Source organism: Ambystoma mexicanum, chromosome 10 (assembly GCF_040938575.1).
Source record: "Ambystoma mexicanum isolate Mex_15411 chromosome 10, UKY_AmexF1_1, whole genome shotgun sequence".
Classification (NCBI taxonomy): Eukaryota; Metazoa; Chordata; class Amphibia; order Caudata; family Ambystomatidae; genus Ambystoma; species Ambystoma mexicanum.
In genome coordinates, this window is record NC_090932.1 from 879,030,322 (window position 1) to 879,052,508 (window position 22,187).

General features: G+C 44.3%; 1 protein-coding gene across 1 annotated transcript in view; it reads right to left on the bottom strand.

The window, feature by feature from the left end:
- Positions 1 to 8,739, bottom strand: part of APOD (apolipoprotein D) — a 191,303-nt gene extending 182,564 nt beyond the window's left edge. Inside the window, exon 1 of the mRNA XM_069618588.1 lies at positions 8,595 to 8,739. The gene's annotated coding sequence lies outside the window, so the exon portion shown is untranslated. The remainder of the gene's footprint in view (positions 1 to 8,594) is intronic.
- Between the last annotated feature and the right edge of the window lie 13,448 nt (positions 8,740 to 22,187).

The following is a 22,187-nucleotide window of genomic DNA, read 5'->3' on the forward strand; positions in this document are numbered from 1 at the left end:
TTGTGCAAGTCTCGCAGCACCTGCTGTCTTTACCAGGTTGCATTTTCAACTGTGTACATACGAGTAATGGGCGCCATACACGCGGAGGTGGAGACCAGATTGCCTCAGTACTGCCAGGCATTGTGTGCAGCTGCATTTGCTGACCCGGTGAGGGCATTTCTCCTCGTGGGCAGAGGCGTTGACACTATCGCCTTCGCGGGTGTCTTCCTAGCAGAAACCCTTCTAAACAGGAATGCCAAGATCCCCTCCCATGAGCCAGTATTTTCGCAAGACATCATTTTAGGGGGCACACAATGAGCAAAAGCATATCCAGAGGCACCAAACAATAATGAAACATGGTTTATTTGTGGACAGACCTATAGAAATTGAATATGTGACTAAACAGTGCAATGTTTATTTTTCAACTTTTCAACCAGTAGAGGGCCATGATGGATCACAAGAAGTACTGCTATGACTCGGCCAAGAGACAGTTCAGTTTGCAGTGCACCCTATGTAAATGATTATTAACATAAATAGAGCAACAGGGTTGTGTAGTGAACCACGTAGTGAGGCTTTTTTGCACAGTGCTCATCGTGAAATTACTTATGTATTGTATAGTGCTGGCAAGGTCCGCAAAGGCGTTTAAGCACCTGACAGCGCATAAATGGTCACAAACATACATTGGATTGTGTTTTGACTTTAAACCCTTCCTAAGGCTTGTGCAGAGTCATGTGTTGGTGACACATGGCACACCATATGTTTGTCCCAATACAAGGGGCGCATTACTCTGACGTATGCCTCCCCAGCATGGATGGCCTGCCATGAGCGACACCAGAAGAGTCTTCAGATAGTCCAGAACAAGGCCCTGCGGATATCGTCTGGAGCTCCACTCTTGACAAGGATAGCTACCCTTCACAGAGACCTGAACATCGAGATGTTGGACGAACATCTAGTGAAGCTAAGCAAGAACTTCTACCAAGGACTGGACCAGAACCGAACCCTCTGATCAGCCTTTTACGCCTTTCATTCACATCACACCATGACACATTCTCAAGCATTTGTATAGCGGAGAAGAGGGGCAGAACGCAACTTGTGTTTCCACTGCCTTGCTTCAACTCCGCCTTACAAATGCTCCAGCATTTGCGCCGGCATGAATTCTCTTGCCTATGCAAATCCTGGATATCCGTATAGAGTCTGCTGGTTTTATGCACCAGCATAAAGCAGGCGGTTCCCAAAGGGATCTTTTGTACACGCTGCCTGCTTCGCTCGCATGCCAGGCAGTGTTTAATTGTAATTGTGAACGCTGCTTACCATGTGTTCATGGTAAGCAGTGTTCACAATTAAAAGTAAACCCTGCCTGCATTTACTCACTTTGCAAGGGGGTGTGCAAAAATGCACGGCAAAAGGCAGCGGCTAAACCCGAGTGCAAACATACCAGGTCTCTGAAGTCAAATAACATTTTTGACCAACAGGAGCTCAACAGTTCTTTAGGAAATGTGTGGGAAATATGCATTTCAAGTACATTAGGTCTTTTGAAGTGGTTTAAACTCTCTGTTCAAAATTCACTAAAAAGGCTGAATTGGCCGAGAAAACTCCCCCTCACTGGTATGTACTGCCCTTTCAGGCACTGCTCTATTGACTTATGGGAGAGTCTGAGTTTGCAGACACGCCAGACAATAGCAATAGCTGCTCTATGAATGCACCGGATCACCCTGTGTGCATTTGAGTTTCACAAGCAGATCTGCAAGATGTCCTTGCTTGCCTTTCTCCCACCAGTCAAGGCGTATGGTTCGCTGTACCTTTCGAAAGTCTGCCTTACCATTGTTGACTCCGGGCTTTCCCAACCACTGACCTTGAACACCATACCCTACCTCACATGATGGCTAACATTGATGGCATACTGGGGCTACATTGCAAACACATAATGAATCCAACTCCAGGGTTATTTGGACCCTCTGCCTCCTCTACTACTCTCCTGTTCACTGGGCCATTCCTTGGTCCCCTTTCTCCTGAGGTACACAAAACAGAGAAATTACATTAGGAGTCCATCCACTCGCCTGCATCTTTGCATTATTAACTCTTGGTTGATGCAGACTTGCCGCCACTGTGCTGGGCCTAGGCATCTCTGCTCACCCAAACCCCTCCAATATATCAGCCTCAGACATTGAGCCAAACTCGTCTGTGGTCGCAAAACCAATTTTGAACCAACCCCTTCTGAGAACCAATGTTTGAACTGTTCAACCTACGCCACTTGCACTTTAGAGATTGGACCATGCTCCTCTATGTTAGCATCTCTGACAGTAGATTTGCTGTCCTCTGAACTAGTGAAGGTGTTAATCATGTTGCACAGTACACCCAGGCATTGCTACTCCCATCATGGCATGTGCAACCCCAGTTATCCTGTGCCGCCCACCCCTGTTGTGGACCCCTGTGACGTGTTGTTAAAATAAACGGTGTGGCTTCACTGGCCGCTTGGTGAGGCTTATGAGGGCAAAGCTATTGAGCTCCATTGTAGAAACAACTTGTTGCAGGAACTAGCCAAATTCGTCAGAGGATTTGCTTCCATTGACAAGGCTAATTCTTCAATGCAAACATATTTTCACCACCAGCATGTGTCTGTCAGGGCTGGGGAAGAAAGGAGTGCTTGCGCTGCAGTTAGACTTCAGATTCCTGGAACCAGTTCTACTAGGACACCAGTAGAATCTATACCTCGCACCACTCTTACCACCACACCTCTTCTGGAGATGAGGATGCTCTGCCCAGAGTTAGCCTCCAGTTAAAACGCCGAGAGCCATCCACTGACAAGAGTACTTATCCCTCTCTTCTTCTGGCTGAGCAAAAATGAAATCCAGCCCTTGACTTTCACAAACTTCCAGGCCAATAACAGCCTTCTCTATTGACCCCATCTCCATTTTTGGAATAAAGCACCGTCTCATGGACCAACAATTCCATTTGCTGCTCAAAAAGGACACCATCAAGTTGGCCCCTAGCCGAAACCTGGCTTTATCAGCAATATTTTCCTAGACTGCAAAAAAAGGAAAAGAGTCTACACCTCGTCATCAACCTCTGAGCCCTCAATGTTTGGATGCCATATCACCACTTCAAGATGAAGGTCTTCATCTTGTGTGCAACTTCCTTCAGAACGGCAGCTGGGTGTGTCAAGGGTACTGCAAATTCGTGTAGTTGCGCTGGGATGGTTACCTTTGGCAGGTCAAATGTCTCCTTTTTGGTCACTCTTCCGCACCTTGCTGCTCCACTGAGGCTCTGAATCATGTTTCCTTTCTTTGCATGTGAGGAACCCTCATAATCATTTATCGAGATAACATTGTTTGATGGATCAGTGCCCTGCCATGATTCACTCCCAGTGGCTGTGGCATCGACCCCATTCGCAGCCTGGGGTTTTTGGTCAGTTACCACATTCAGGAGATTGGTTCTTGGGATTCAATCTGGACATAACGGCAAGTGAACTGCAGTTCTTGACGCATACAATTTGCTTAATGTACAAGGAGGCCTCCCGGACATCATCTAGTAGGTTCATTATCCTATGTCAGCTGTTAAATCTCCTGCAGCTCTTTTCCTCCTTGGTTCATGCAATCATTCTGGGTCCATTGCACAACAGGGATCTGCTGTGATCTGCCGTGATTGAAAGCAACCCACCTTTGACGGGGCACAACCTACCATCCTGATGGTTTGTGATCATGGATGCATGTGATGACTGCTTCATTGGATGCTCCCCGAATGTCATCATAGAATCTGAACAAGCTCTTTTAGTTGGGTAGCATCACCATCAAGGGTCATTGATTGCTGATGAAAAGGACCATAGAAAACACCTAGAACCCTTAGGCAGTACACTTGCACTGAGAAACCTGGTCAGTCGCTGCTGGAACTCCAGTATCATCTTGCTGATGGACAACATGTTTGCAGTGAGCCCAAGCAAGCGCTTCAGAGCAAAGATTTGCAATGAATTGGTGTACCTGTAAAACATTCTCTAGTCCCACTGCCCAGCATGCATCATTGTTCCCAGCATGCAGTTCCTGCTGGGCACGTGCACCAAGGGCACTGAGTGCTGCCACTGTCATTGTACAGCCCACAGCAACTGGACATTGGATCCGGGCATCTTCACTTATTTTAGGGCATGTTGACAGTGGAGCTCTTCATAACCAGACAGAACACTTTTTTTTGGACTGCTGGGCCAACTGAGCCGCTTTATGAGCTGGGGGCCAAACCCCAATGTGGGGACCACAGATGTCGTTCTTCAATTCTTCAACACAGGACTGTAGCTCATAACTATGACTCCCCTCCACCCTCTTTGTGTTCCCACCAAGTTTTCTCCTAAAGGTACAGCACCTCTGGGAAACCTTTGGCTTAGTGACACATGATTGGCTAGCACAGACATAGTTTTCTCTGCTTCTGGAATTGGTGTTGGAGGCTCATCAATTGATCTCACTCTTCCAGGTTAGCTCCAGGACAAGAGTGGTAGCTGTAGCCATCCAGCAGTCATCAACCTCCCATGGCTTGGCTGATTTTGGAGGCTCTTGGCATTACCTAAGCCTTTTGTGCGTCATTTAACATCTGGGATTCTGAAGCCCGTTGATTGGTCTACTGCTATCAGACCTTTTGGATGGTCTTGGTCTTTTGATGCTGGACCCCGCTTCAGCTGCTGTAGTGCAGGTGGTGAACCATCTTTCTTTTTTTAAAATTATTTGCATTTAATGTGTTTAGATTTTTACAAAGACGTTTTGGTCTTGAAGAGGAGTGTTTAGTGTTTTTACTATGCGTTCTCAACGTTCTCGACGTAGACCAAGAAAGACAGGATTTTGCAAAAGAAAAAGAAAAGACTTCAGGCAGAGGAATAGTCCTGGTATCATCCTCGTCTTTTGGCTCAATTGGGTATTTCTGTATGCTACTCCTGTTGGTTTTGGGAGGCCTTCTCCAAGGTGATGGTTAGAAGTTTGATTGGGGGTTGGTCACCCTGAGTTACCTGGGGGCAACCAGACGTGGACTCCCTGCTCACTGTGCTCAGAGAGGCACAGCTTCACCTCACTGATGTGGCCCAACAAGGCTGACACATGTGTATGGGGTTGCTGTTGGTACTCTTGTTCAGAGAGGAATTGCCATAGCATTTTGGTGATGGACTGCCCATGTGGGCGGGACAAAGACTGATATGAAAATGGATATTTCCCATCTGTGAAAGGTACAGTGAGCAAAAAGCGTGTGCTGCAAACTCTCATCTCAGAACAGGTTATCATGCCATTTTCTTTCTGGAGAGGAGCGTCTGCTACCTTTTTTGAAATATTTGTAAGAAACTTGGGGTTGGTCACCCTGAGTTACCTGGGGGCAACCAGACGTGGACTCCCTGCTCACTGTGCTCAGAGAGGCACAGCTTCACCTCACTGATGAGGCCCAACAAGGCTGAAACACGTGTATGGGGTTGCTGTTGGTACTCTTGTTCAGAGAGGAATTGCCATAGCATTTTGGTGCTGGACTGCCCATGTGGGCGGGACAAAGACTGATATGCAAATGGCTATTTCCCATCTATGAAAGGTACAGTGAGCAAAAAGCGTGTGCTCCAAACTCTCATCTCAGAACAGGTTATCATGCCATGTTCAGAACAGGTTATCATGCCATGTTCTTTCTGGATAGGAGCGCCTGCTACTTTTTTGAAATATTTGTTTTATCTATACACCAGAGGAACAATGTTCTTTTGATCACAAAAGATCGCACAATAGATAAAAAATCAGATTTGATGGGAAGCAGTGAGCTTCTTACAATGGGGTGATTTTGAGGGACATTCTGACCAGGTTGTGGAGGGGAGTGAATGGAATAGTCACTGGGAACAATACATAAGTGAACATGCCTAGATAATATTGTTATTATTATTATTATTATTATTATTATTATTATTAGGCTCTGCCAGATCGCCATCGGCATGACAACTGCTAAACTGCCCACACAGTGTGACAATATTAATTGCTCAAAGTACCAAATGGCACCTCATCCATCATGTTATGTTAATGTCCATTCCTTCCCTTTTTGAAATTCTTGTGTGGTAACAGGCAGAGTCTAAAATTGCCACTTAGCCATCAAACTAAAAAGAGGTAAACATTAAATGAAAAATCATACATAAAGTGCATGCTTGCGTGGGCATGTGATCCACATCAAGCATGGCTCACATCCCTGCCTGATCTTAAAACAAAAATAGTCCAAAGATTGTGGGTTTAAAAAGGAGCCAGATGGATAATGGGTGAGAGCCCATTCTTCAAAAGCTGCCTTCATTTTATGGCTAATTGCAGCAGGATTAGTCATAGTTCTCAGTCCACATGTGCAACAAAAATAAGATCAGATTAAATCGATGTAATGAATAAAAGCCATTTACATTACAAATCCTGGTTACTAAGCTCCCAAAGAACCCTTTAAATGAAACTTTAGTTCCTTTGTATTAATAGGAAGCCAAAATAGAATCGTTTTTTTTTTAACCAGGCCACATACTGGTCTTAATTCCCTGTCCCATTAGTGCCAGGGCAATCATTGCTCTGCTGCAAACATGCACTTCAACAAAAATGCATTTGAACAGGTTTCGTGCTCTGCCATGATTCAGTGCAGAATTGCACTTGCACCATTGCAACGATTGTGTAATAAGGCCTATGGTGGTTAATTCTGGGAATGACTAACCCCCCCGATCCCCCCCCCCCCCCCCCGCGCTCCCAAAGAAGGCTCTACCTGGTAGGGCATCATCAGAGCACGGCCCAATCACATCTCAAATCAAGTACGGTGGAAGGTTGCCTTCACTGCCAGCGATCAAGGATGTTTACAGTAAAAAATGACAACAGATGTCTTCTTTTCATCACTTTATACTAAAAAGGAGAAGTTATTTCAGACCGTATCATTGGTACCCATCCGGCATCCAAAGTGACACACTGTGCTGCTTTGAAATTACACTCAAATCTGTTTCATACTCCACGGGAAAATGTGTGCAGGTATATTTAATTATTTAATGTTGTCATGAAAGAATTCGGGACGCAATGTTTATTATATTTGCGAAACTTGTAGAGAGGTCAAAAGAGAAAAAGAGAGATATATATATAGAGAGAGAGGGAGAGAGAGAGAGAGAGAGAGAGGGGTGACTAAACAACAAACGCAATGGGATGTGATGTCGCCAAAAATTGTCCGTCTGCCATCCATGACCCCAGTCTAACTCACTGCTCAGGTAAGTGGGAGCCAGAAAAAGATAACGTACAGATAAGGTAAGGGGTGTTATAAGGCACCTTTGTGCCACGTTGGCATCGTAAAGGACAGGTTTGAAATCATTACAAGCTGGCAGCAGGCTCTTGGGATTCGGTAGACATCTATATAAACCACTCGACTTTTGTGCTCGCAGCATATGGCATTGCCTGGGGCTTTTGGTGTTATTATTGGCATACGCCTATCAATGCGCTGATCTTTATTTAGAACTTAAAAAAAAGGATTCATAAGACATCAGCAAGCTATCAGAATAAAATGCATTACACATTACATCAACGGACTATTGCAATGCATTATAAAACAATTCAATGACAAAAAAAGGTCCATTACAACTGAAAGGACATTGTTCAGAGGCCATGGGGTGGGTCGGCTCCCTGCCCTCAATCACTCCGAGCTCAAGGGCCTTGGCCAGGGATATTGATCATTTCTGTATAGGTTTGTAAAACACAGCACCCAGCCATCGCATGCTCACCACATCACAGAGTTCTGAGACCCAGCCCCCCCCAGAAGTCAGCCTTGACACCCTCCATGAATAGGCAGACCCCGGACTGCGCAAATACAATTCGCCAGGGTGCATGCAGGCAGGACCACAAGGCTATTTTTGTCGTTGCAAATCAACCCTTCCCCTCTGCATTTTAAAACGTGTTCATTCTGTGCCTGCAATTAAATAGTCATGACAGCATTTTCACACGTCCATTTATAACAAACACAACTCGCACGAAAAATGAACGATAGATACCATTCTGAATTCTGCAAGTAAAAAGACACAGTGTAAACATTCTCAGACAAACTTGCCTTCCGAAAGTTTAACATGTTGCAAACACATATTAAGATGGGCTCCACGTTCCCTTATCTGTGTACCGATTGCTTTCCCACAATGTCCATGCTATGACATTCAGCGGGTGTCTTAGGTTTTCTCAAGCAGTGAAACTGGAATGTTTCCTTTATTTCAATGAGTGCATTAAAAAGTAAACATGTATTGTTGCCTTTTCTCTCGCGGATGGGGGTGGCAGTTCCCTCACGTGACAGCCCTCCATTGCTGAAAGGCAGGGGGCCGGATGTCACAGGTGCGAATTGACATGATTAATCAATGGGAGAAGAGGAGAGGATGATTCAGATCTGTTGCAAGATTAATCACATGTATTTATTTATTTATTTGTAAAGCGCACCTAATCCGAAGGTATCTGAGCGCATATTATTAAATTATTCCATATTATTAAATGCAGGTATAGGAAAATGAAGCTATTCTATACAACAGGACACACGGTAAGGCACGCTGTATACATTTTGTGACAAACTTATAAAAGAAAACAAGGGCAGTGCTAGCTCGCAGCTTGCTATAAGGCATGATGATTTAAGAGGACATGTTGTACCTGCTTTGATCAGATGCAAACGTCCCCAGTTGGAAATGTCCCCGGTTGATGCGTGGCGCTCTTGACTCGGCCCAGAAATGACAATCTGTCGAGGTGTCCCACTTTATGTAGGATGCCAGTGCACGCGATGTAACTCTAAAAGGGGGCCACACCCAACCACCGCCTGTTTTTAATAGAGGAAGAACCAGGTCAGACATCAATGGAAAGTTGCACAGTTCTGTATCCCTTTCAGCCACTAGCTATGCTTTGGGAACAATGGCCGCATCCATTGCGTGTGATATAGGATAGCGTCGCCATAGGGCAGCAGGAACTCCAGTCAAAGAAACGGCGCGCCATCATTTCAGGATTAAGTTAAAGGCAATTGGTTGGGCAATGTCGACTCGGCTCTTCAGCAGGAGAGGACGCAGTGCAAAAGAATACATCGGCTGCACAGATATTGACTATGCTTAACGGCAGTAGATACTTTGTAAAAGGACCTGAAGATACACAGTTGCAATGTCATGACCAATCACTGCTCGGCCTCAATGCTGACATTTCATTGACCTCCCATGACTCAGGCACAGTATGCAGCAGGAACCCGTTTTTGTACATGTACCATCAATATAGCCCAGCCGGCTGGTCCTCAGTAGTCGCCCACCACACTAACTACCCATTGTCAAGGGTCTGTCAGGGGATTAATAGGGCTATGGGGTGGCTATGCTGGTATAAGGGGACAGGCAAGCACATACTGCAGGAAAGTAAACAAGAAGGAAGAAGAGACAAGGTAACTCAGAACAACAGAACAGGAAGAAAGGGCAAACCTCAATGGTGTACAAGAAGGGTTGGGTACAATGCACTGGACAAACAAGGAATTCCACTATGGGTGTACAGTCAGGTTGGACTTGAGATGACCCACAGAAATAAGGGAAGCTCAATGCCTCTGTGCAAGTTACTCTTACAAGCACCACACCATGCAAGCCCATGGAATGATGCAGCAAGAGTGGTTTCTGTATCTGGACCCTAAGACACAAACAAGCAGTGTACTTAAAGGAAACAAGCCGGTGTGGGTCCAGCCAGAACATACAGTGGATGCCTTCTATGGCAACAGAACACAATGCACTGTTACATTAAATACAGTGGTGTAACATGCCATTTTGGGGGCCCCCCTGTGAGCCAACACGAGGGCCCCCCCAACTCAGCAACAAATCATGTGCCACGCCACACTCTGGGCCAGTCTAGATTACCACGCTAGTGCAATACGCACGAACGTGCTGCTGCAGTGGTACGCCGCACACTGCACTAGGAGAAAGATATACATTTTAATGCATTATGCATCACACTTTCTGAGAAACATTTGCTAAAAGGCCAATGTTTGCAGTTGTTTTGTAGGGTAGCACCAGTCCAAAAATCCAATACATGCAAGTCACCAACAGTGCACAGGAACATTAATGCTTTAATTTATGTAATGCTTTGCTATTAAAAATGCCATGCCACAATGAAAACATGTCCACCTGGCTGCACAATGTAGACCGTTTAGACACATAATAACATGCTACAGTAAAGGATGCCAGACCACATTTAAACACACCTAGACTGGTTGCACCAAAATGCCAGTCAAACGAATAACACTTATCATGGCTGTTTTTATCACAGATGCCCAGAAAAATGTACAATGCCGCAGTAAGAAACGGCTAGACTGGCAGCACCCAAATGCCAGTCTAGCCAGGTAATTACACTTAGCAGGACTTCTTTATCAGAGATGCCCAGTTAAAAAAAGTCAAGCCAAACTAAGAAATGACTAGACTGGCTGCACCAAAATGCCCTGCTTAGCCTGGGCACGGATGACCGTTACGATTTATTGCACAATCCCCAACCCAACCCACCCCCCTACACATTCCCTCTCCTTCCCACCCCCTGCCCCAACCCCCAAAATCAGCTTCTCGGCCCACAATTACCTCCACATCCCTTTTCCTTGTCCCAGTGCTTACCCATGAGCCTCCTTGCCTCATAGGTAAGCACTGGGATGAGGATGAGTGGGACTAGGAGTAATGAAGAGTACAGGTAACTAAGCCAGGCATTACCTCCATGTCCCTCTACCTCATCTCAGTACTTGTGCATGAATCAAAGTACCTCATACACAAGTACTGGGACGAGGAGGTATATGGCTATGAGTAATGACAATTACCAATAAGTAACCATGGGATTAAACACAAGTAGTGGCACAATATCACTGAGCTGACTGGGCTTCAGCCCTCTCCTCCCAACCCCCCTTTAAAGTTTGGGCTATGTCGACTCGACCTGGCTGTCCTACAGAGCTGTTGCCGGACAGACCTGGACACAGAGGTTGAACAGCACCTGGGTTTCGCTGTTAACAAAGGCCCAGCAATTAATAACGTAAAGCATTTCACTGTTAGTACCTGCATTCAAATGTATAATTCTTTGGGCAATTGAAATCTTGATGTGGGTTTAGTACTTGCATGCCAGGGAACTGATTGGAAGGGTAGAGAGGTGTAAGGAACTCATGGTGACAACAGTAAAGACAGCCACACGTGATCACAGTTCAAGGGTGTTTATTTAACTGTACAATGGGTGAGAAAAATGCCTAATCTAAACCTAAATCTAAGATGGGAGCAAGCTAAGAACTTCAAATAAGAATAAGGAAGTCCTAGTGGCGTCTTGTCAAATAAAAAGGGCCTATACTAAAAAACCTATTGCCAATCCTTACAACTAAGTTACAAAATAGTATGGGATAATGTTCTCAAGAAACGAAAGAAGCGTTCACCAAATGATAAGTCAGGATGGTTGGCCGGGGTCTCCCTTCTCCATGTTTTTTAGCACAGGACAAGGCAGGATGCTTGAGCACAGCACACTCCTAGGCCTCGCCAGCATGAGGTTATAATTCCTTGCAACTAAACTAGGATCTTCTGGGGCCAATTCTCTTTTCATGCAAAAGACTCTTGCCTTAGAAGGCCTGGCAGACCATAAACAACAAACAAAAAGTATCTTCAATAAATCTTCACATCGGGTGATTTCTCTTAACCCTTGGATCCCCTCAACCAGGCTCCTATCCTTCTTACAACGTGGGCCTTCCTCGGTCGGGTTCATTACAGCCTTATTCTCAGAATATTTCACTGTTTTATTTGCGAGTCTCAATGTCTTTTTAAACAATCTTTCACTGTGGTCATCTTTCGGCCAGGTTCACTCTTGTCAGCACAATGTTCACAGGGTTATCGTATTTCACCCCGTTTTGCAGGCATCCCTCAGCCGGCATCACACTTGCCAGCTACACAGTTCACTTTACTTAACACAATGCAGGATTTACTTCCCTTTGGCTTTCCTCTTTGTTACGGGTCAAAGACTTTCTATTGTACAAGGGGTTTTACTCGACTCTTGTATGACCACTTTGACCTCTTGTGTCGGCTCTGCTAGGGCCTTCTGGGATTTGTAGTTTTAACCAGCGGGGACAGGTCAGAGTCTTTCGAATGAGCGCCCACGTGGCGCCAGACCACTCTGCAGCTGGTCTCTCCCTGGATTGTTTCAACAGTTCCGCAACACACAACATCTTTGTTCTTGATTCACATTATGTTGCCATCTGCAACCTTCATTCAACACAGTTCCGTTTACTATTGGTTCTCCCTCCTACTCACCAGCTGTGATGAACCGCTTGGAATTTCTTGTCTCTGGAGTCAAGGGCGGTACCACGGTAGCAAGCATCTCTCCCTGACTTGGTTATCAGTGTAGGAGAACTCTGTGCACCGTTGGCATCTGTTATTCGACATGCTAGCTATTGTTTCCGGTCTTCTAATTCCTATCACTGAGACTTCGCAGGTCTGGGTCGAAAAGGGCAAGCACACTTCCCTCCTTGTCGTCCTTTCGGTTATCACCACATTTCTCCTCCTTGAACTGCCATCCTGGAATAGCTGTCTCGTCATGTGGTCCGCTTTGCGCAAAGTGTGCTTTCATGCTCCGCCTTTATCCCTGTAGCGAAGGGAAAGGGTTGTCAGGTATGCGTAGTTATTGTCAATTGCCTGACCCTGCCTGACCCTTGTGTTGGGACATGTTAGGTAAACGGCTCGGGTGTTAGTCCATTGTCTGTCACAGTGTAGCAAAGTATTCGTGTTGGAAAAGGGAGGGTAGAACTTCTGAATATCCTAGGGGTAGGATGGGGAAAAGGTGTTATAGGGAAGGGGGTACAGCGTCTCACCCGTCGGTGTCCCACTTCCACGCCCCCGTCCAGGTGATCCGCCCACACTGGTCCACCCCAGGAACTGGATCCAATGGCAATTACCGTTTCCTGGCCACCTGGAGGACAGACCCCCGGGGACTAGTGGGTGAGACACCTTCAGGTTTCTCACAAAGGGAACAGGAGACCACTTATTCTTACAGCTGTGCCTAAGTGGGTGCTTTCAGACTTAAACAAGAGAGTTAACTGCTTGTAACATTGAAACTATGCTATAATAGTCTCATTAGAATGCATAAAGAAGTTAGATGCCCCACATAAATAAGTTTGCCCCTCCCCCATGGCCCGTGAAGTTAGCACTTCGCCCCGAAATGTAGGTTTCTTTGCATCCCTGACCACAATCACACACACCATTCACCATACACACACACGCACACCCAGCCACCCATACATTTAAGTGTGTACCCTTTCACCATACAGGCACACCCAGGCAGCCACCCACACATTTAAGTGTGCATCCTTTCACCATACAGACACACCCAGGCAGCTGCCTATACATTTAAGTGTGCAACTTTTCACCAGACAGGCACACACACACCCAAGCACCCACCCATACATTTAAATGTGTACCCTTTCACCATACACTCACACAGGCAGACACTGATACATTTAAGTGTGCACCCTTTCACCATACACTCACATGGACAGCCACCTTGACATTTAAGTGTGCACACTTTCACATACACTCACACAGGCAGTCACCTATACATTTAAGTGTGCACCCTTTCACATACACTGAAACAGGCAACCACATATAATTTCAAGTGTGCACCCTTTCACCATACACTCGACATGCACACCCAGCCACACATAAATGTAATTTTGCACCCTTTCACCATACACTCACATAGGAAGCTACTTATACATTTAAGTGTGCACCCTTTTACTCACACACGCACATGTCATGGCGTTGAGGGGAGCCCTATTACTTGAAAATGAAATAGTTTCCTTTTGAAAGCACTCCAACTTCATAAAGAAATTATTTCCGTTAAGGACCCAACCATAATGGAAATCATTTCTTTATGAAGGCAGAGGGACTTCAAAAAGAAACAATTTCTTTTTGAACTCATAGAGCTCCTCCCCCATGACATAGAGGCCTCCAGTCTAGTGGCTTCCATGTCATGGGGTGGAGGGAGCCCTCGGGCTTAAAAAAAAGAACTAGTTTCTTTTTGTAGTCACTCTGCCTTCATAAATAAATTATTTCTGTCTTTATGAAGCCAGATTAACTAAAAAAAGAAAAAAAAATGTTTTAGTCCAAGTAAAACGAGGCAGAGGAAGGAGAAGGGATTGCCTCCATGAATATAGGAGCCACTCACTGTACAAAGCAATACCCAGAAGCACAAGTGCAGACACCAAACAATACTTACCAAACACTAATAGCCCCAAAAGGGAAACAAGAGTTCTGAACAGGAAAGCAGAAACTAGGAAAGCAGAACACTGAAACACACATCTGGTGCACGGGAACAGAGGGAAGGTACAGGTACAAGGTAAGAGAGGCAAGAAGCTGGTACAGGTAACAGAGACAAGGTACTGGTACAAGGTAACAGAGCAGGGTACTGGTACAAGGTAACTGAATCTAGGTCACAGAAGCAGGCTGAAAAACGGGACTGGAAACACATGAACTATACAAGGCAAGACTTTGGAAAATGGGACATGAATAACTGGGAAAGGGTACAGACAGAAGCAAGATCAACAGAGACTGACTAATGGGGTAAAGCCTGGAGGTAAATAGATCTGAAAGCAAGGAAAAGGCAGAGAAGAGAGCAGAGGAGACTGACAGGAAACAGCACAAGTAACAGAGACTGAAAGCTGCAGGGACACAGGACAGGGACTGGGCGCTGCAGGAAATCAGGATGGACAAGAAACAGGGGGTACATTTCTACAGGGCGCAGCAGAAAGGCAAGTAGCAAACTCACTGGCAGCAGACAGAGCCTGCAAGGCAAGGCTTTAAGATTGGAGCAAGGCAGCAGAGGAGCAGGGAATAATCACAGGAAAAGCACAAGGCAGAAGTCATCAAGAAAGAGAGTGATTCCAAATGGGTCACAGCTGCACATGGTCCATAACGCAATGCAAAAACAAGGAAGCTTGAGAGTGTGACAGCTTATACGCAGTGCTAGCAAGGTGGGAAGCCAGGATTAGGGTCACCCGATGTCTCAGGGTTTTAATGGGACAGTCCCGGAGTTTGGCTGTCTGTCCCAGGGTCCTGAGAGTTTTTAAATAAAAAAAACTCCATCCCCGGATTGGACGGGTGGGTGTCTGGTGTCCCTGTTTTACAGCCAGACAACGGGCTGACACTGCTAGAAGAGCCTGCACACTGCTCTTGTAAGCAGTGCACAGGCTCGTGGTTTCATTTATCCTAATCTCTGCCCCAGCTGGAAACAGAGGTGCTTCGGCACCCATGGAATTGCAGCCCTCTGCCTTCTGAGCTTGTGACGTCGCAGGAAGCGTGACACAGTTTGGGGGGCAGGGACCAGCATATTTAAAAGCTGCAACTTCGTCCAGCACTCCTTTTGCTCCCACAATCTACTGGATAGTACTGCGCTGACACCGACCGTGGAGTCTGGCACCAGCTGAGTTTAACTGTCATCATTGTACAAAGCACCCTCCATTCCTTGTGGACCTGCTCTCTGCCTACAGTGCGACCGCTACACAAGCGCTCCATCTGCAGTGCATCCATCTCTTTTTGCAGCACCCCTAAATCTTCCAATATCCAATAGGTAAGTCTGCACTTGCAGTGTTTATTAGAGGCTATTAGAGTTTTTTTTCCCACCATAATTACTTGAGGCTTTTCGTTCTTTCCAATGTTAATTGATACTTTCAGAAATGCCACAGCCAATATTTCAGGTAACTCATTATTTATGTATGTATGTTTCAATGGTATTTGACATGGCAAGGAATGGTATGCTGTGGCAGTTTGGCACCCAGTGCAACCTTCTGTAAAATGTGCATGATCAGTCCAGTATTCTGCCCCACCTCATATGCGTTTTGATTGCTTCCTAAGATCAGGTTTTATATAGTACTTCATGTCACTTGCCTCACTTCTGAGAGCTTTACTAACAGGTGATACTGTATTTATTGCCCTCTAAAGGAAGGCGACCTGGGTAGGCCATTCCAGCATGCAACTTACATCAATTATCAGTGATCAACAAGGTGCTTTGCATGCTTTGCTATTTCAGATGTTTCAGAGGTTATCTTGCATTGCATAGCGCTTCCTGATATGGGTTATGACAGTGAAGGCATTAAATGAAGTTTAGACTAAGGGCCAATTGTTAGATCAATAGTTCTGTATTTTTAATGTATTCTGTGAAAATTCCTAGCTGACCTTTTGTGACGTGGTTCTCTGTGAACTACTTGGAATATGTCTTTCTTTCTAACGTGTTTAGAATAATATATTGCAAATAGAACACCAGAATCACAGCATAAGAACGAATGCTAGGGTCTTTCCCTTTTGCTTTTTGAAATGTTTCGTTTCAGTTCCACTGCTACTTGTGCTTGTCTGTAAATGGCTGCCCAGTCCCCTCTTGCATTTCAGGCACCACTCTTTTTTTGTTATGTTAACGTCTTTTTACAGGCAGAAAAGGTTTGTGACAAATGCCAATGGCATGGGTAATATAGCCCAGTGACAATGTGCTTGTCTTGGAAACAAGACAATGCAGAGCAACACAGGTTCGAATCGTGTGTCTGCGCTTAGAAACCGCTTCAGTATGAAGGGTGTTAAAAAAGCAATTATTATTATTTATTGTAATGCTGTGCCCTTTCTTGCATCTGTATAATTCAGAATAAAAATACATTAGCTGTCACTAACACATTTGGTGATTTAATGATCCTTCCGACATACTACTGTAACCGTGGTTCAGTTATCACAAGACCTGTTTATTTTTGCATTCAAGCTTTATCTAGAAGTAATAGCTAAGTAGCTGACAAATATGCCTAAGAGGAGATGTACCATCACTGAAGAGATGCAGAAGTCTTTCCCATTCCTGACAAAGGTTGCGAGTAGTGACAGCGAGGTGTATTGCAAGCACTGAAAATCCACTTTTTCTATTAGCCATGGTGGAAAAGCAGATATTAAGGACCACGTGCAAATCAAGCAGCACAAATTCTGGGTGTCATCTGCAGCCAGAGCAGCAATATCGCACACTTTTTTGGAAAGGCTGCTCCTGGGGACACAGATTTTAGTAGGGCTACTGCTGAGGGCACTTTTTCTTATCACCTCATAAATTACAACCACAGTTTTAGATCAATGGACTGTACATTATCATTGATAAAGAAACTGTATGATTACAAGTTTACCTGTGCCCGCACAAACGCACAAGCTTTAATATCAAAAGTTCTGGCGCCTTTCGCTATGGAGGATCTCGAGAGTGATTGGAGTAACGTTGCCTGTGTATCAGTTTCGGTTGATGCTTCGACCAGAAAAGAAGTGAAGCTAATCCAAAATTGTACTCTGCCATTTCCAGGACCTTGAGGGGGTGAAAGTAAAGCTTTTATAGTTCACCTCAGTCCCTGATGAAACCTCCTCCAAAGTGCATCCAGCTCTGGAGAAAAATGATGTAAAGGAAAATGTAATGACTTTAGTGCGGATAACACAAACACTAACTTTGGTGGGAAAGCAAGAGCTGGGAAAAACAATGTTTATTGTAAGTTGAAGGAGGCAATCCCTGAAAATAAAGTAATTGGTGTGGGGTGTGCATCACACATTGTGCATAGTGCAATTCAAACTGCTGCCAGTGGACTCCCCTTGGGCATAGAATCCTTGATCTTAAAACTGTATACATACTTCCACATCTATACTGTTGGATCAGAGCAATTGAAGGAAGTTTGTGAATTTGCAGAGATTGATTATCAGAGCCTCATTGGTACTAGCAGGACACACTGGCTGTCCCTATTGCCAGCTCTTTACAGAGTGCTAAAACTGTACCCGGCCCTGAAGTCTTAATTTGTCTCACAAGAAAAAAACCTACAGCAATTATCACGTTTTTTGAGTGCCCTATTGGTGAGCTATGGCTCCGCTTTATGCAGAACCAGCTCATAATGTTTAATGATACAATTAAGGTTTTAGAAAAGCAAAATTCAAATGATATTGATGTTGGCCAAAGGTTAATGAGACTGAAAGTGATGTTGGCCAAAGGTTAATGAGACTGAAAGAAAAAATGATGGGGAGGCCAGATGCATGTTTTTTGAGCAACAAAATGAAAGGCCTCCTAAACACCCTCTGTGAACAGGGGCAACTAATGGAAGCCCAATTCAATGAATATGTGTATTCATTTTATGACAGCTGTGTGAATTACCTCGAAGAATGGGGTACACATTTCTCAGAACTGAACAGTTTTTCCTGGGTCCTCCTGAACAGTGTCCCTGTTTGGGAAGATGTAGAGGGATACCTACAATTTGTGCAGTCGAAATCAAGAAGACTCGAAACTAGATGACACAGAGCTTTTTGATGAACTGAGCTGTGTATGGAATTAGCTTGCAGACTCGCTCAATGCAATGAGCAGAAAAAGTTTGCAGAAGAACAGTGGGTGGCTGTTTTCTCCTATTTTTCAAAGCAGAACATTACCATTAAAAACCTGAGCATAATGGTTCAGTTTGCATTGTGTTTGCTGGCACAAATGCACCAGTGGAAAAAATCGTTTCGATAATTAACAATACATGGACTTATTAAAGAAACCGAATGGACATTGACACCTTGAAATCCCTGTTGATTAGTAGGGTACATTTCAGCCTGAGCTGCATTGAATTTCATAGCAGACTACAGAAGGACAAAAGGCTGCTACACAAAATTCATTCATCAATAAAGTACTCTGAGTAGAAATAAAACATGCAAGGCAATTATTTGGGGTGAGGGAGTATTATCTCTTGCATTTACATGTTCACTATGATTTTTAATGGATACATGTTTTACTTCTTTGCAAGAAAGGCATAGTTCTTTTGATCACTAAAAATCTTGTCGGGTGCAATAATTCTACACAATAAAGGTTGCCAAAAGCCTTTGAGATGCAGTACTTTTATGCCAGTCAATGATACAAGGGAGTCAGTAGTTCTTAATAAATTATGTACAAGAAATCAGTATTTAATTTGGAAAGACTTCCTGTAATTTCACATTGAAATATTGTTGAGTTGACAATATCCAAGTCCACTGTAGTGCTCTACCGCAATATAGACATGGCCTGTGTAGGTAGACCCCCAAAATATCACTATAAAAACACAAAACAGTGCCACATAGTGGTCTCTTAGGCATCTGGACATGAACATTTGACAGGGATAATTTGCTCTGGCCCTGACCCCAAACTCATTCATGTTGGCCAGTGCTGTCATTAGTCCTATGTTTGTATTTGTAGCATCTCTTTTGTGTTTATTGCCGCTACTGACATGTAGTCCTACTTTTGTGTCAGTGACCCCTGTGAAATTGTAGTCCCACTTCTATGTCGGTGGATGGCCCAGTTTATTATTTAAAAAATCTGGTCACCCTAGCCAGGGTGGAACTGAATGATTGGCTGCACACAGGCAGTCACAGGTGTGGTTAATGGAAATCTCTGGCATGGACTTTGGGAAAGGATCTAGTGCTGACAAACACAAGGAGTTTTTTAATTGAAACAAAAGCACAATAATTGCCATGGCATTTTGAATGGTGCAGTCCATTGAAAGGAGTCTGTTTGCTTCCAGACACAGCAAAACCAGTGTGAATGCAACTCAGATTCCAGAAGAGTTTCTGTACTGGGTTTCCGGATTTTCCAGATATCTTGCAGGTGCATTATGGGAACTTAAGTCCATGTTTTCGGAAATACAGATTTGTGAGAGGAAACATTAAAGAATAATTCTGGGGCCTTTCTGGTGATGTTTATCAACACCCCACTGGTCTGTAGATAGTATCACCCAGAGGCAAGGATGCAGAGACGTGACACCCATACCTTGTATAGTGCTCCTTTGCTTCCCAGGTTGGTGTGTGCTTTATACAAACGTGCACATACATTCTTACATACATGTCATAACCCTTCTGTACCAACAAAAGCATTGTTTGTTACCCTGATTTGAAAAGTTCCAATGAGTCCACAGGAGTAGTCTGACCCCGAATTCCACCCTTCTGTGGCTCCAAATCTGGGCCAGTGAGAAGGATGAGAGATGGGGGCAAACAGTGGCATAAAACAGATTAAACTACCTGTTATCCTCTTGTCCTGACCATCTTCATTGCTCATGGTCTGATATTTTCTGGATGTTCTCTTAGGCACTTGTGCCACAGTACTTGATTTCCCATTGATACCTAAAGGTAATCACAGTCCTCTAGGCATAGGGAGTCTTTTAGCCCATTTGTAGCATCCCACACAGTGAATTTAAATGTTCAAAGCATATGAGCCTTTAGCCACGTTCTGGTTGTTCACAGGAGGAAAGGTACACCTGCTTCCGAGCAATGAGCAAGAACACACTAAGCAAGGTTGCTTTCCGCTACCAGACGGGAGAGGAGGGTCTGATATCCAAAATTATTTTTAACAAAATGACGGAGCTCCTCTTGTTCTGTTGAAGGAAAACAAACAGCACCACTACAGCTAGCTTCTTGATTTCTCACAAGGTCTGTCAGGGCTGGACTTCCTTAGATAGACAGTGCAATCCAAGATGGCCACTGCATGCGTAACATCCACTCTGCCTAACAATAGATGTACTTTCTTTTGCAAAAGCACTTGTGTGTATGGACTCTTGACCTTATGACAATAACTCAAGGTACAGAATATGTGCAGTGGCTAAATTCTCTCTGTGCAACATTTTGTTCTAACACCACTTTTTTGGCCCCTTCAATGACATCCCACAATGAAGGTGTGGCAAGAGGAGGCTGACCACAGAGAAGGCCTTGTGTATAACAAAGCTCCTCTTGTTCAGCTGCTCATGCCATTCTGATGGTAATGGTAAATTTTTAATCCTGATAGCACATCCGCTTTGTTGCTGCCATCCAAAGGAAATGCTCAGCCAAAGGTAGATAACAAACTTGTGTGGCAATTTCTGAGTGTGTTTATTGATGTCAGTACTCTTACCTGTCTAGTAAGTATCATTAATGTCAGTCAATGCTTTGGCATCCAACCATGGGACACCTCATACACCAGTTTCTTATTCACCAGTATGGACCACAGTCTTTTGAAGCACAGTTGCTCAGGGCCCGCTTTCAGCTCAGATACATGGACTTCATGCAAAAGAGGTGTCAGTGCGGGCCCCTTAATCACCTCAACCCAAGTGGGCCCACCGCTTGAAGAACGAGTACACATTTTGACCATAAAGCAAGTTTATTGTACAATTATCCGGGGAGCAGTTCGATGGTACTGTTTCTACTAAACTAACCCAAGTCCCAACAAACCACATCAGTTCACATCTTATATATATTTCTGCAACAGTTAAAACAATCCCAGATACTTTATTACAATCCACCCCCACATGTGATTGGACAAAAACATCTTCATAGACATCCCATCTTTCTCCAATTCCTACATTCTCTTTGGCAGCTCTTATCTTAACTACTATCTTCAGTTCATGTGTAGAACACACCTCTTCTTAGGATTCATTGTGGTGGGTCCTGACATCATTATTGAGTTAATATTTGTATACACACATAATTCATTGCTAGTAATAACTGGCTCAAGCTCTTTTAACCTTAATTTGTAATTGCACATAGTTTGTGTAAAGATGTCAAGCAATATGAGGAAGGCTGGGTAAATCATTTCTCTTTGAGTTAGCGATACCAGCTCTTTCCCCAGGTCACTGGTTTCATTGAAAAATGTGAATCTAAATAACTGCCACTTTATTGCACATAGTATATCTGAAAATACAATTGAAAATCATGGTTTCCCATTACGCTAGCCTTGGACATTGACTCACCCTGTGTTTTACTGCTAGCCAATACAAATAGAGAAACCCCTTCTGTCACTCTCCCATGCATCAGGAGATTACCTCTGCCGTCTGCAATATTTATCAGACCATAAAAACTCATGGCCAGTTTCTAAAGCTGAGCTGACCTGAACGCAAAGGTTGTGAAGTTACTAATTCACCTGTCCTATGGCCTCTGAAAACTCACAGAATCAGTTCCTCAACAGTCAAAGTTCACTTTGCAAATAGCCTGACGACCGTGTTTTTGATTCATTTGTATAAAGCCCACTATATTGAGATGCATGAACTCCCCATGCATTTGAATCAATGTGCATGTATGTTTAATATCTGTTTTCTATACCCAGTCCTCTTCCTTGCATGTACATTAAAACCCTTCCCCATCTCTTAGTTTCCATGTACTTCAAAGCATCCCATGTGTGAACTGTGTTCATGTTATGCAGGCTCCACACAAGTAGGCCAGCTTGGTGGAGGATACAAGACACCTTCAGTTTGAGTACCCATATGGG